This window comes from Amia ocellicauda, chromosome 21, assembly GCF_036373705.1.
Source record: "Amia ocellicauda isolate fAmiCal2 chromosome 21, fAmiCal2.hap1, whole genome shotgun sequence".
NCBI lineage: Eukaryota > Metazoa > Chordata > Actinopteri > Amiiformes > Amiidae > Amia > Amia ocellicauda.
This window is the reverse complement of record NC_089870.1, coordinates 4,517,675-4,531,263: the sequence shown is the minus strand read 5'-3', so window position 1 is coordinate 4,531,263 and position 13,589 is coordinate 4,517,675. Positions and strand designations below refer to the sequence as shown.

The 13,589-nt window shown below is 38.5% G+C and overlaps 6 non-coding genes across 6 annotated transcripts; all 6 read left to right on the top strand.

The window, feature by feature from the left end:
* The first annotated feature begins 1,167 nt into the window (after positions 1–1,167).
* Positions 1,168–1,239, top strand: trnac-gca (transfer RNA cysteine (anticodon GCA)). Its single transcript has one exon. It is a non-coding gene; the product is annotated as a tRNA-Cys (tRNA).
* Positions 1,240–3,195: 1,956 nt separating this feature from the next.
* Positions 3,196–3,267, top strand: trnac-gca (transfer RNA cysteine (anticodon GCA)). Its single transcript has one exon. It is a non-coding gene; the product is annotated as a tRNA-Cys (tRNA).
* A 1,047-nt stretch (positions 3,268–4,314) lies between these two features.
* On the top strand, positions 4,315–4,386 carry trnac-gca (transfer RNA cysteine (anticodon GCA)). The gene has a single exon. It is a non-coding gene; the product is annotated as a tRNA-Cys (tRNA).
* Positions 4,387–5,888: 1,502 nt separating this feature from the next.
* Positions 5,889–5,960, top strand: trnac-gca (transfer RNA cysteine (anticodon GCA)). Its single transcript has one exon. It is a non-coding gene; the product is annotated as a tRNA-Cys (tRNA).
* Positions 5,961–8,823: 2,863 nt separating this feature from the next.
* trnac-gca (transfer RNA cysteine (anticodon GCA)) lies at positions 8,824–8,895 on the top strand. The gene has a single exon. It is a non-coding gene; the product is annotated as a tRNA-Cys (tRNA).
* Positions 8,896–11,533: 2,638 nt separating this feature from the next.
* Positions 11,534–11,605, top strand: trnac-gca (transfer RNA cysteine (anticodon GCA)). Its single transcript has one exon. It is a non-coding gene; the product is annotated as a tRNA-Cys (tRNA).
* The last annotated feature ends 1,984 nt before the right edge of the window (positions 11,606–13,589 follow it).

The following is a 13,589-nucleotide window of genomic DNA, read 5'->3' as shown; positions in this document are numbered from 1 at the left end:
GTTCTGCTTTTGTTATATAATGAGAATGTTTCATTTGCAATTGAACAGAGTGAATATCTCATTCATTCATCATTTTTCTGCAGAGCAAAAGGTCTCTGGTTCAAATCAAGGTGCCCTCTACAAGAGAAATTGGGTGTTTGTTCAATGTGTATCTTCAATCTGTTGGTTACCTTTTATTCTTGGTCAAGATTGCACCAAAGTCATTCCTTAGATATGGCAGGGTTTCCAGCTCAGCCTTTGTTATTGAATGACAATCTTTATTTTACAATTCAATGCACTATAGCTCAATGGTGGAGTATTTCACAACAGACCAAGTGGTCACTGGTCCAAAACCAGGTGCCCCTTAAAAGAGAAACAGGGTGTTTGTTCAATGTATATCTGCAATCTGCGGGTTCCGTAATATTGTTGATCAAAATTGCACCATAGTGATTCCTTAGATAAAGGAGGGTTTCCAGTTCTGCCTTTGTTATATAATGAAAATGTTTCATTTGCAATTGAACAGAGTAAATAGCTCATTCATACAGCATTTTACTGCAGAGCAAGAGGTCTATGTTTCAATTCCAGGTGCCACCTATGGAAACATGCTGTAATGAGTAGAATGTGCTTCTTCAAATTGTGAATTGCTTTATCTTCAATGGAAGTGGATGGTTTTTGTGATGTAATTCCATCACGTGTCTTTTGATGTTCGTCTTAATTAGGATATGTTTACGAGCATTGTTTAGCTCAATGGTAGAAAATTTAACTGCAGATCAAGAGGTCTCTGCTTCAAATTCAGGTTCACACTAAAAGTGATACAAGATGTTTTTTCCATGTATGTCTTCAATCTGCTGGTTGCAATTTGTTCTTGGTCAAGATTGCACCAATGTGATTTCTTAGATGTGGGAGGGTTTCCAGCTCTGCCTTCGTTATCTAATGAGAATGTTTCTATTGCAATCGAACAGAGTGTAGCTCAGTGGTGGCGCGTTTTACTGCAGATCAAGAGGTCTCTGCTTCAAATCCAGGAGCCCCCTACGAAAACATGCTGTTATGAGTAAAATGAGGTTCTTTAAACAGTAAGTTGCCTTTTCGTTTGATGGTAGTGAATGGCGTTCATAATGTTGGTTCCTCACGCAGGGCTTTTGATATTCATCTTCATTAATACATGTGAGCTTGTGTTCTACAAGTGGAGGGGGTATATCTCAGTGGTAGAGCATTTGACTGCAGCTCAAGAGGTCTCTGGTTCAAATCCAGGTGCCCCCTACAAGAGAATTAGGGTGTTTGTTCAATGTGTATCTTCAATCTGTTGCTTACATTTTATTCTTGGTCAAGATTGCACCAAAGTCATTCCTTAGATATGGCAGGGTTTCCAGCTCTGCCTTTGTAATTTTATGACAATCATTATTTTACAATTCAATGCACTATAGCTCAATGGTGGAGTATTTCACAACAGATCAAGTGGTCACTGGTCCAAAACCAGGTGCCCCTTAAAAGAGAAACAGGGTGTTTGTTCAATTTATATCTGCAATCTGCGGGTTCCTTATTATTGTTGATCAAAATTGCACCATAGTGATTCCTTAGATAAAGGAGGGTTTCCAGTTCTGCTTTTGTTATATAATGAGAATGTTTCAATTGCAATTGAACAGAGTGAATATCTCACTCATTCATCATTTTTCTGCAGAGCAAGAGGTCTCTGGTTCAAATCCAGGTGCCCTCTACAAGAGAAATTGGGTGTTTGTTCAATGTGTATCTTCAATCTGTTGGTTACCTTTTATTCTTGGTCAAGATTGCACCAAAGTCATTCCTTAGATATGGCAGGGTTTCCAGCTCAGCCTTTGTTATTGAATGACAATCTTTATTTTACAATTCAATGCACTTTAGCTCAATGGTGGAGTATTTCACAACAGATCAAGTGGTCACTGGTCCAAAACCAGGTGCCCCTTAAAAGAGAAACAGGGTGTTTGTTCAATGTATATCTGCAATCTGCGGGTTCCTTATTATTGTTGATCAAAATTGCACCATAGTGATTCCTTAGATAAAGGAGGGTTTCCAGTTCTGCTTTTGTTATATAATGAGAATGTTTCATTTGCAATTGAACAGAGTGAATATCTCATTCATACATCATTTTTCTGCAGAGCAAGAGGTCTCTGGTTCAAATCCAGGTGCCCTCTACAAGAGAAATTGGGTGTTTGTTCAATGTGTATCTTCAATCTGTTGGTTTCCTTTTATTCTTGGTCAAGATTGCACCAAAGTCATTCCTTAGATATGGCAGGGTTTCCAGCTCAGCCTTTGTTATTGAATGACAATCTTTATTTTACAATTCAATGCACTATAGCTCAATGGTGGAGTATTTCACAACAGATCAAGTGGTCACTGGTCCAAAACCAGGTGCCCCTTAAAAGAGAAACAGGGTGTTTGTTCAATGTATATCTGCAATCTGCGGGTTCCTTATTATTGTTGATCAAAATTGCACCATAGTGATTCCTTAGATAAAGGAGGGTTTCCAGTTCTGCCTTTGTTATATAATGAAAATGTTTCATTTGCAATTGAACAGAGTAAATAGCTCATTCATACAGCATTTTACTGCAGAGCAAGAGGTCTATGCTTCAATTCCAGGTGCCACCTATGGAAACATGCTGTAATGAGTAGAATGTGCTTCTTCAAATTGTGAATTGCTTTATCTTCAATGGAAGTGGATGGTTTTTGTGATGTAATTCCATCACGTGTCTTTTGATGTTCGTCTTAATTAGGATATGTTTACGAGCATTGTTTAGCTCAATGGTAGAGAATTTAACTGCAGATCAAGAGGTCTCTGCTTCAAATTCAGGTTCACACTAAAAGTGATACAAGATGTTTTTTCCATGTATGTCTTCAATCTGCTGGTTGCAATTTGTTTTTGGTCAAGATTGCACCAATGTGATTTCTTAGATGTGGGAGGGTTTCCAGCTCTGCCTTCGTTATCTAATGTGAATGTTTCTATTGCAATCGAGCAGAGTGTAGCTCAGTGGTGCCGCGTTTTACTGCAGATCAAGAGGTCTCTGCTTCAAATCCAGGAGCCCCCTACGAAAACATGCTGTTATGAGTAAAATGAGGTTCTTTAAACAGTAAGTTGCCTTTTCGTTTGATGGTAGTGAATGGCGTTCATAATGTTGGTTCCTCACGCAGGGCTTTTGATATTCATCTTCATTAATACATGTGAGCTTGTGCTCTACAAGTGGAGGTGGTATAGCTCAGAGGTAGAGCATTTGACTGCAGATCAAGAAGTCTCTGGTTCAAATCCAGGTGCCCCCAACAGGAGAATTAGGGTGTTTGTTCAATGTGTATCTTCAATCTGTTGGTTATCTTTTATTCTTGGTCAAGATTGCACCAAAGTCATTCCTTAGATATGGCAGGGTTTCCAGCTCAGCCTTTGTTATTGAATGACAATCTTTATTTTACAATTCAATGCACTATAGCTCAATGGTGGAGTATTTCACAACAGATCAAGTGGTCACTGGTCCAAAACCAGGTGCCCCTTAAAAGAGAAACAGGGTGTTTGTTCAATGTATATCTGCAATCTGCGGGTTCCTTATTATTGTTGATCAAAATTGCACCATAGTGATTCCTTAGATAAAGGAGGGTTTCCAGTTCTGCCTTTGTTATATAATGAAAATGTTTCATTTGCAATTGAACAGAGTAAATAGCTCATTCATACAGCATTTTACTGCAGAGCAAGAGGTCTATGCTTCAATTCCAGGTGCCACCTATGGAAACATGCTGTAATGAGTAGAATGTGCTTCTTCAAATTGTGAATTGCTTTATCTTCAATGGAAGTGGATGGTTTTTGTGATGTAATTCCATCACGTGTCTTTTGATGTTCGTCTTAATTAGGATATGTTTACGAGCATTGTTAGCTCAATGGTAGAGAATTTAACTGCAGATCAAGAGGTCTCTGCTTCAAATTCAGGTTCACACTAAAAGTGATACAAGATGTTTTTTTCATGTATGTCTTCAATCTGCTGGTTGCAATTTATTTTTGGTCAAGATTGCACCAATGTGATTTCTTAGATGTGGGAGGGTTTCCAGCTCTGCCTTCGTTATCTAATGAGAATGTTTCTATTGCAATCGAACAGAGTGTAGCTCAGTGGTGGCGCGTTTTACTGCAGATCAAGAGGTCTCTGCTTCAAATCCAGGAGCCCTCTACGAAAACATGCTATTATGAGTAAAATGAGGTTCTTTACACAGTAAGTTGCCTTTTCGTTTGATGGTAGTGAATGGCGTTCATAATGTTGGTTCCTCACGCAGGGCTTTTGATATTCATCTTCATTAATACATGTGAGCGTGTGTTCTACAAGTGGAGGGGGTATAGCTCAGTGGTAGAGCATTTGACTGCAGATCAAGAGGTTTCTGGTTCAAATCCAGGTGCCCCCTACAAGAGAATTAGGGTGTTTGTTCAATGTGTATCTTCAATCTGTTGCTTACATTTCATTCTTGGTCAAGATTGCACCAAAGTCATTCCTTAGATATGGCAGGGTTTCCAGCTCAGCCTTTGTTATTGAATGACAATCTTTATTTTACAATTCAATGCACTATAGCTCAATGGTGGAGTATTTCACAACAGATCAAGTGGTCACTGGTCCAAAACCAGGTGCCCCTTAAAAGAGAAACAGGGTGTTTGTTCAATGTATATCTGCAATCTGCGGGTTGCCTATTATTGTTGATCAAAATTGCACCATAGTGATTCCTTAGATAAAGGAGGGTTTCCAGTTCTGCTTTTGTTATATAATGAGAATGTTTCATTTGCAATTGAACAGAGTGAATATCTCATTCATACATCATTTTTCTGCAGAGCAAGAGGTCTCTGGTTCTAATCCAGGTGCCCTCTACAAGAGAAATTGGGTGTTTGTTCAATGTGTATCTTCAATCTGTTGCTTACATTTCATTCTTGGTCAAGATTGCACCAAAGTCATTCCTTAGATATGGCAGGGTTTCCAGCTCAGCCTTTGTTATTGAATGACAATCTTTATTTTACAATTCAATGCACTATAGCTCAATGGTGGAGTATTTCACAACAGATCAAGTGGTCACTGGTCCAAAACCAGGTGCCCCTTAAAAGAGAAACAGGGTGTTTGTTCAATGTATATCTGCAATCTGCTGGTTCCTTATTATTGTTGATCAAAATTGCACCATAGTGATTCCTTAGATAAAGGAGGGTTTCCAGTTCTGCCTTTGTTATATAATGAAAATGTTTCATTTGCAATTGAACAGAGTAAATAGCTCATTCATACAGCATTTTACTGCAGAGCAAGAGGTCTATGCTTCAATTCCAGGTGCCACCTATGGAAACATGCTGTAATGAGTAGAATGTGCTTCTTCAAATTGTGAATTGCTTTATCTTCAATGGAAGTGGATGGTTTTTGTGATGTAATTCCATCACGTGTCTTTTGATGTTCGTCTTAATTAGGATATGTTTACGAGCATTGTTTAGCTCAATGGTAGAGAATTTAACTGCAGATCAAGAGGTCTCTGCTTCAAATTCAGGTTCACACTAAAAGTGATACAAGATGTTTTTTCCATGTATGTCTTCAATCTGCTGGTTGCAATTTATTTTTGGTCAAGATTGCACCAATGTGATTTCTTAGATGTGGGAGGGTTTCCAGCTCTGCCTTCGTTATCTAATGAGAATGTTTCTATTGCAATCGAACAGAGTGTAGCTCAGTGGTGGCGCGTTTTACTGCAGATCAAGAGGTCTCTGCTTCAAATCCAGGAGCCCCCTACGAAAACATGCTGTTATGAGTAAAATGAGGTTCTTTAAACAGTAAGTTGCCTTTTCGTTTGATGGTAGTGAATGGCGTTCATAATGTAGGTTCCTCAAGCAGGGCTTTTGATATTCATCTTCATTAATACATGTGAGCGTGTGTTCTACAAGTGGAGGGGGTATAGCTCAGTGGTAGAGCATTTGACTGCAGATCAAGAGGTCTCTGGTTCAAATCCAGGTGCCCCCTACAAGAGAATTAGGGTGTTTGTTCAATGTGTATCTTCAATCTGTTGCTTACAATTTATTCTTGGTCAAGATTGCACCAAAGTCATTCCTTAGATATGGCAGGGTCTCCAGCTCTGCCTTTGTAATTTTATGACAATCTTTATTTTACAATTCAATGCACTATAGCTCAATGCTAGAGTATTTCACTGCAGATCAAGAGGTCACTGGTCCAAAACCAAGTGCCCCTTAAATGAGAAACAGGGTGTTTGTTCAATGTATATCTGCAATCTGCGGGTTCCTTATTATTGTTGATCAAAATTGCACCATAGTGATTCCTTAGATAAAGGAGGGTTTCCAGTTCTGCTTTTGTTATATAATGACAATGTTTCATTTGCAGTTGAACAGAGTGAATATCTCATTCATACATCATTTTTCTGCAGAGCAAGAGGTCTCTGGTTCTAATCCAGGTGCCCTCTACAAGAGAAATTGGGTGTTTGTTCAATGTGTATCTTCAATCTGTTGGTTACCTTTTATTCTTGGTCAAGATTGCACCAAAGTCATTCCTTAGATATGGCTGGGTTTCCAGCTCAGCCTTTGTTATTGAATGACAATCTTTATTTTACAATTCAATGCACTTTAGCTCAATGGTGGAGTATTTCACAACAGATCAAGTGGTCACTGGTCCAAAACCAGGTGCCCCCTACAAGAGAATTAGGGTGTTTGTTCAATGTGTATCTTCAATCTGTTGCTTACAATTTATTCTTGGTCAAGATTGCACCAAAGTCATTCCTTAGATATGGCAGGGTCTCCAGCTCTGCCTTTGTAATTTTATGACAATCTTTATTTTACAATTCAATGCACTATAGCTCAATGCTAGAGTATTTCACTGCAGATCAAGAGGTCACTGGTCCAAAACCAGGTGCCCCTTAAAAGAGAAACAGGGTGTTTGTTCAATGTATATCTGCAATCTGCGGGTTCCTTATTATTGTTGATCAAAATTGCACCATAGTGATTCCTTAGATAAAGGAGGGATTCCAGTTCTGCCTTTGTTATATAATGAAAATGTTTCATTTGCAATTGAACAGAGTGAATATCTCATTCAAACATCATTTTTCTGCAGAGCAAGAGGTCTCTGGTTCTAATCCAGGTGCCCTCTACAAGAGAAATTGGGTGTTTGTTCAATGTGTATCTTCAATCTGTTGGTTAGCTTTTATTCTTGGTCAAGATTGCACCAAAGTCATTCCTTAGATATGGCAGGGTTTCCAGCTCAGCCTTTGTTATTGAATGACAATCTTTATTTTACAATTCAATGCTCTTTAGCTCAATGGTGGAGTATTTCACAACAGATCAAGTGGTCACTGGTCCAAAACCAGGTGCCCCTTAAAAGAGAAACAGGGTGTTTGTTCAATGTATATCTGCAATCTGCGGGTTCCTTATTATTGTTGATCAAAATTGCACCATAGTGATTCCTTAGATAAAGGAGGGTTTCCAGTTCTGCTTTTGTTATATAATGAAAATGTTTCATTTGCAATTGAAAAGAGTGAATATCTCACTCATTCATCATTTTTCTGCAGATCAAGAGGTCTCTGGTTGAAATCCAGGTGCCCTCTACAAGAGAAATTGGGTGTTTTTGTCAATGTGTATCTTCAATGTGTTGGTTACCTTTTATTCTTGGTCAAGATTGCACCAAAGTCATTCCTTAGATATGGCAGGGTTTCCAGCTCTGCCTTTGTTATTTAATGACAATCTTTATTTTACAATTCAATGCACTTTAGCTCAATGGTGGAGTATTTCACAACAGATCAAGTGGTCACTGGTCCAAAACCAGGTGCCCCCTACAAGAGAATTAGGGTGTTTGTTCAATGTGTATCTTCAATCTGTTGCTTACAATTTATTCTTGGTCAAGATTGCACCAAAGTCATTCCTTAGATATGGCAGGGTCTCCAGCTCTGCCTTTGTAATTTTATGACAATCTTTATTTTACAATTCAATGCACTATAGCTCAATGCTAGAGTATTTCACTGCAGATCAAGAGGTCACTGGTCCAAAACCAGGTGCCCCTTAAAAGAGAAACAGGGTGTTTGTTCAATATATATCTGCAATCTGCGGGTTCCTTATTATTGTTGATCAAAATTGCACCATAGTGATTCCTTAGATAAAGGAGGGTTTCCAGTTCTGCCTTTGTTATATAATGAAAATGTTTCATTTGCAATTGAACAGAGTAAATAGCTCATTCATACAGCATTTTACTGCAGAGCAAGAGGTCTATGCTTCAGTTCCAGGTGCCACCTATGGAAACATGCTGTAATGAGTAGAATGTGCTTCTTCAAATTGTGAATTGCTTTATCTTCAATGGAAGTGGATGGTTTTTGTGATGTAATTCCATCACGTGTCTTTTGATGTTCGTCTTAATTAGGATATGTTTACGAGCATTGTTTAGCTCAATGGTAGAGAATTTAACTGCAGATCAAGAGGACTCTGCTTCAAATTCAGGTTCACACTAAAAGTGATACAAGATGTTTTTTCCATGTATGTCTTCAATCTGCTGGTTGCAATTTATTTTTGGTCAAGATTGCACCAATGTGATTTCTTAGATGTGGGAGGGTTTCCAGCTCTGCCTTCGTTATCTAATGGGAATGTTTCTATTGCAATCGAACAGAGTGTCGCTCAGTGGTGGCGCGTTTTACTGCAGATCAAGAGGTCTCTGCTTCAAATCCAGGAGCCCCCTACGAAAACATGCTGTTATGAGTAAAATGAGGTTCTTTAAACAGTAAGTTGCCTTTTCGTTTGATGGTAGTGAATGGCGTTCATAATGTTGGTTCCTCACGCAGGGCTTTTGATATTCATCTTCATTAATACATGTGAGCGTGTGTTCTACAAGTGGAGGGGGTATAGCTCAGTGGTAGAGCATTTGACCGCAGATCAAGAGGTCTCTGGTTCAAATCCAGGTGCCCCCTACAAGAGAATTAGGGTGTTTGTTCAATGTGTATCTTCAATCTGTTGCTTACAATTTATTCTTGGTCAAGATTGCACCAAAGTCATTCCTTAGATATGGCAGGGTCTCCAGCTCTGCCTTTGTAATTTTATGACAATCTTTATTTTACAATTCAATGCACTATAGCTCAATGCTAGAGAATTTCACTGCAGATCAAGAGGTCACTGGTCCAAAACCAAGTGCCCCTTAAATGAGAAACAGGGTGTTTGTTCAATGTATATCTGCAATCTGCGGGTTCCTTATTATTGTTGATCAAAATTGCACCATAGTGATTCCTTAGATAAAGGAGGGTTTCCAGTTCTGCTTTTGTTATATAATGACAATGTTTCATTTGCAGTTGAACAGAGTGAATATCTCAATCATACATCATTTTTCTGCAGAGCAAGAGGTCTCTGGTTCTAATCCAGGTGCCCTCTACAAGAGAAATTGGGTGTTTGTTCAATGTGTATCTTCAATCTGTTGGTTACCTTTTATTCTTGGTCAAGATTGCACCAAAGTCATTCCTTAGATATGGCTGGGTTTCCAGCTCAGCCTTTGTTATTGAATGACAATCTTTATTTTACAATTCAATGCTCTTTAGCTCAATGGTGGAGTATTTCACAACAGATCAAGTGGTCACTGGTCCAAAACCAGGTGCCCCTTAAAAGAGAAACAGGGTGTTTGTTCAATGTATATCTGCAATCTGCGGGTTCCTTATTATTGTTGATCAAAATTGCACCATAGTGATTCCTTAGATAAAGGAGGGATTCCAGTTCTGCCTTTGTTATATAATGAAAATGTTTCATTTGCAATTGAACAGAGTGAATATCTCATTCATACATCATTTTTCTGCAGAGCAAGAGGTCTCTGGTTCTAATCCAGGTGCCCTCTACAAGAGAAATTGGGTGTTTGTTCAATGTGTATCTTCAATCTGTTGGTTACCTTTTATTCTTGGTCAAGATTGCACCAAAGTCATTCCTTAGATATGGCAGGGTTTCCAGCTCAGCCTTTGTTATTGAATGACAATCTTTATTTTACAATTCAATGCACTTTAGCTCAATGGTGGAGTATTTCACAACAGATCAAGTGGTCACTGGTCCAAAACCAGGTGCCCCTTAAAAGAGAAACAGGGTGTTTGTTCAATGTATATCTGCAATCTGCGGGTTCCTTATTATTGTTGATCAAAATTGCACCATAGTGATTCCTTAGATAAAGGAGGGTTTCCAGTTCTGCTTTTGTTATATAATGAGAATGTTTCAATTGCAATTGAACAGAGTGAATATCTCACTCATTCATCATTTTTCTGCAGAGCAAGAAGTCTCTGGTTCAAATCCAGGTGCCCTCTACAAGAGAAATTGGGTGTTTGTTCAATGTGTATCTTCAATCTGTTGGTTACCTTTTATTCTTGGTCAAGATTGCACCAAAGTCATTCCTTAGATATGGTATGGTTTCCAGCTCAGCCTTTGTTATTGAATGACAATCTTTATTTTACAATTCAATGCACTATAGCTCAATTGTGGAGTATTTCACAACAGATCAAGTGGTCACTGGTCCAAAACCAGGTGCCCCTTAAAAGAGAAACAGGGTGTTTGTTCAATGTATATCTGCAATCTGCTGGTTCCTTATTATTGTTGATCAAAATTGCACCATAGTGATTCCTTAGATAAAGGAGGGTTTCCAGTTCTGCCTTTGTTATATAATGAAAATGTTTCATTTGCAATTGAACAGAGTAAATAGCTCATTCATACAGCATTTTACTGCAGAGCAAGAGGTCTATGCTTCAATTCCAGGTGCCACCTATGGAAACATGCTGTAATGAGTAGAATGTGCTTCTTCAAATTGTGAATTGCTTTATCTTCAATGGAAGTGGATGGTTTTTGTGATGTAATTCCATCACGTGTCTTTTGATGTTCGTCTTAATTAGGATATGTTTACGAGCATTGTTAGCTCAATGGTAGAGAATTTAACTGCAGATCAAGAGGTCTCTGCTTCAAATTCAGATTCACACTAAAAGTGATACAAGATGTTTTTTCCATGTATGTCTTCAATCTGCTGGTTGCAATTTATTTTTGGTCAAGATTGCACCAATGTGATTTCTTAGATGTGGGAGGGTTTCCAGCTCTGCCTTCGTTATCTAATGAGAATGTTTCTATTGCAATCGAACAGAGTGTAGCTCAGTGGTGGCGCGTTTTACTGCAGATCAAGAGGTCTCTGCTTCAAATCCAGGAGCCCCCTACGAAAACATGCAGTTATGAGTAAAATGAGGTTCTTTAAACAGTAAGTTGCCTTTTCGTTTGATGGTAGTGAATGGCGTTCATAATGTTGGTTCCTCACGCAGGGCTTTTGATATTCATCTTCATTAATACATGTGAGCGTGTGTTCTACAAGTGGAGTGGGTATAGCTCAGTGGTAGAGCATTTGACTGCAGATCAAGAGGTCTCTGCTTCAAATCCAGGAGCCCCCTACGAAAACATGCTGTTATGAGTAAAATGAGGTTCTTTAAACAGTAAGTTGCCTTTTCGTTTGATGGTAGTGAATGGCGTTCATAATATTGGTTCCTCACGCAGGGCTTTTGATATTCATCTTCATTAATACATGTGAGCGTGTGTTCTACAAGTGGAGCGGGTATAGCTCAGTGGTAGAGCATTTGACTGCAGATCAAGAGGTCTCTGGTTCAAATCCAGGTGCCCCCTACAAGAGAATTAGGGTGTTTGTTCAATGTGTATCTTCAATCTGTTGCTTACAATTTATTCTTGGTCAAGATTGCACCAAAGTCATTCCTTAGATATGGCAGGGTCTCCAGCTCTGCCTTTGTTATTTAATGACAATCTTTATTTTACAATTCAATGCACTATAGCTCAATGCTAGAGTATTTCACTGCAGATCAAGAGGTCACTGGTCCAAAACCAAGTGCCCCTTAAATGAGAAACAGGGTGTTTGTTCAATGTATATCTGCAATCTGCGGGTTCCTTATTATTGTTGATCAAAATTGCACCATTGTGATTCCTTAGATAAAGGAGGGTTTCCAGTTCTGCTTTTGTTATATAATGACAATGTTTCATTTGCAGTTGAACAGAGTGAATATCTCATTCATACATCATTTGTCTGCAGAGCAAGAGGTCTCTGGTTCTAATCCAGGTGCCCTCTACAAGAGAAATTGGGTGTTTGTTCAATGTGTATCTTCAATCTGTTGGTTACCTTTTATTCTTGGTCAAGATTGCACCAAAGTCATTCCTTAGATATGGCTGGGTTTCCAGCTCAGCCTTTGTTTTTTGATTGACAATCTTTATTTTACAATTCAATGCACTTTAGCTCAATGGTGGAGTATTTCACAACAGATCAAGTGGTCACTGGTCCAAAACCAGGTGCCCCTTAAAAGAGAAACAGGGTGTTTGTTCAATGTATATCTGCAATCTGCGGGTTCCTTATTATTGTTGATCAAAATTGCACCATAGTGATTCCTTAGATAAAGGAGGGATTCCAGTTCTGCCTTTGTTATATAATGAAAATGTTTCATTTGCAATTGAACAGAGTGAATATCTCATTCATACATCATTTTTCTGCAGAGCAAGAGGTCTCTGGTTCTAATCCAGGTGCCCTCTACAAGAGAAATTGGGTGTTTGTTCAATGTGTATCTTCAATCTGTTGGTTACCTTTTATTCTTGGTCAAGATTGCACCAAAGTCATTCCTTAGATATGGCAGGGTTTCCAGCTCAGCCTTTGTTATTGAATGACAATCTTTATTTTACAATTCAATGCACTTTAGCTCAATGGTGGAGTATTTCACAACAGATCAAGTGGTCACTGGTCCAAAACCAGGTGCCCCTTAAAAGAGAAACAGGGTGTTTGTTCAATGTATATCTGCAATCTGCGGGTTCCTTATTATTGTTGATCAAAATTGCACCATAGTGATTCCTTAGATAAAGGAGGGTTTCCAGTTCTGCTTTTGTTATATAATGAAAATGTTTCATTTGCAATTGAACAGAGTGAATATCTCACTCATTCATCATTTTTCTGCAGATCAAGAGGTCTCTGGTTGAAATCCAGGTGCCCTCTACAAGAGAAATTGGGTGTTTTTGTCAATGTGTATCTTCAATCTGTTGGTTACCTTTTATTCTTGGTCAAGATTGCACCAAAGTCATTCCTTAGATATGGCAGGGTTTCCAGCTCTGCCTTTGTTATTTAATGACAATCATTATTTTACAATTCAATGCACTATAGCTCAATGGTGGAGTATTTCACAACAGATCAAGTGGTCACTGGTCCAAAACCAGGTGCCCCTTAAAAGAGAAACAGGGTGTTTGTTCAATATATATCTGCAATCTGCGGGTTCCTTATTATTGTTGATCAAAATTGCACCATAGTGATTCCTTAGATAAAGGAGGGTTTCCAGTTCTGCCTTTGTTATATAATGAAAATGTTTCATTTGCAATTGAACAGAGTAAATAGCTCATTCATACAGCATTTTACTGCAGAGCAAGAGGTCTATGCTTCAATTCCAGGTGCCACCTATGGAAACATGCTGTAATGAGTAGAATGTGCTTCTTCAAATTGTGAATTGCTTTATCTTCAATGGAAGTGGATGGTTTTTGTGATGTAATTCCATCACGTGTCTTTTGATGTTCGTCTTAATTAGGATATGTTTACGAGCATTGTTTAGCTCAATGGTAGAGAATT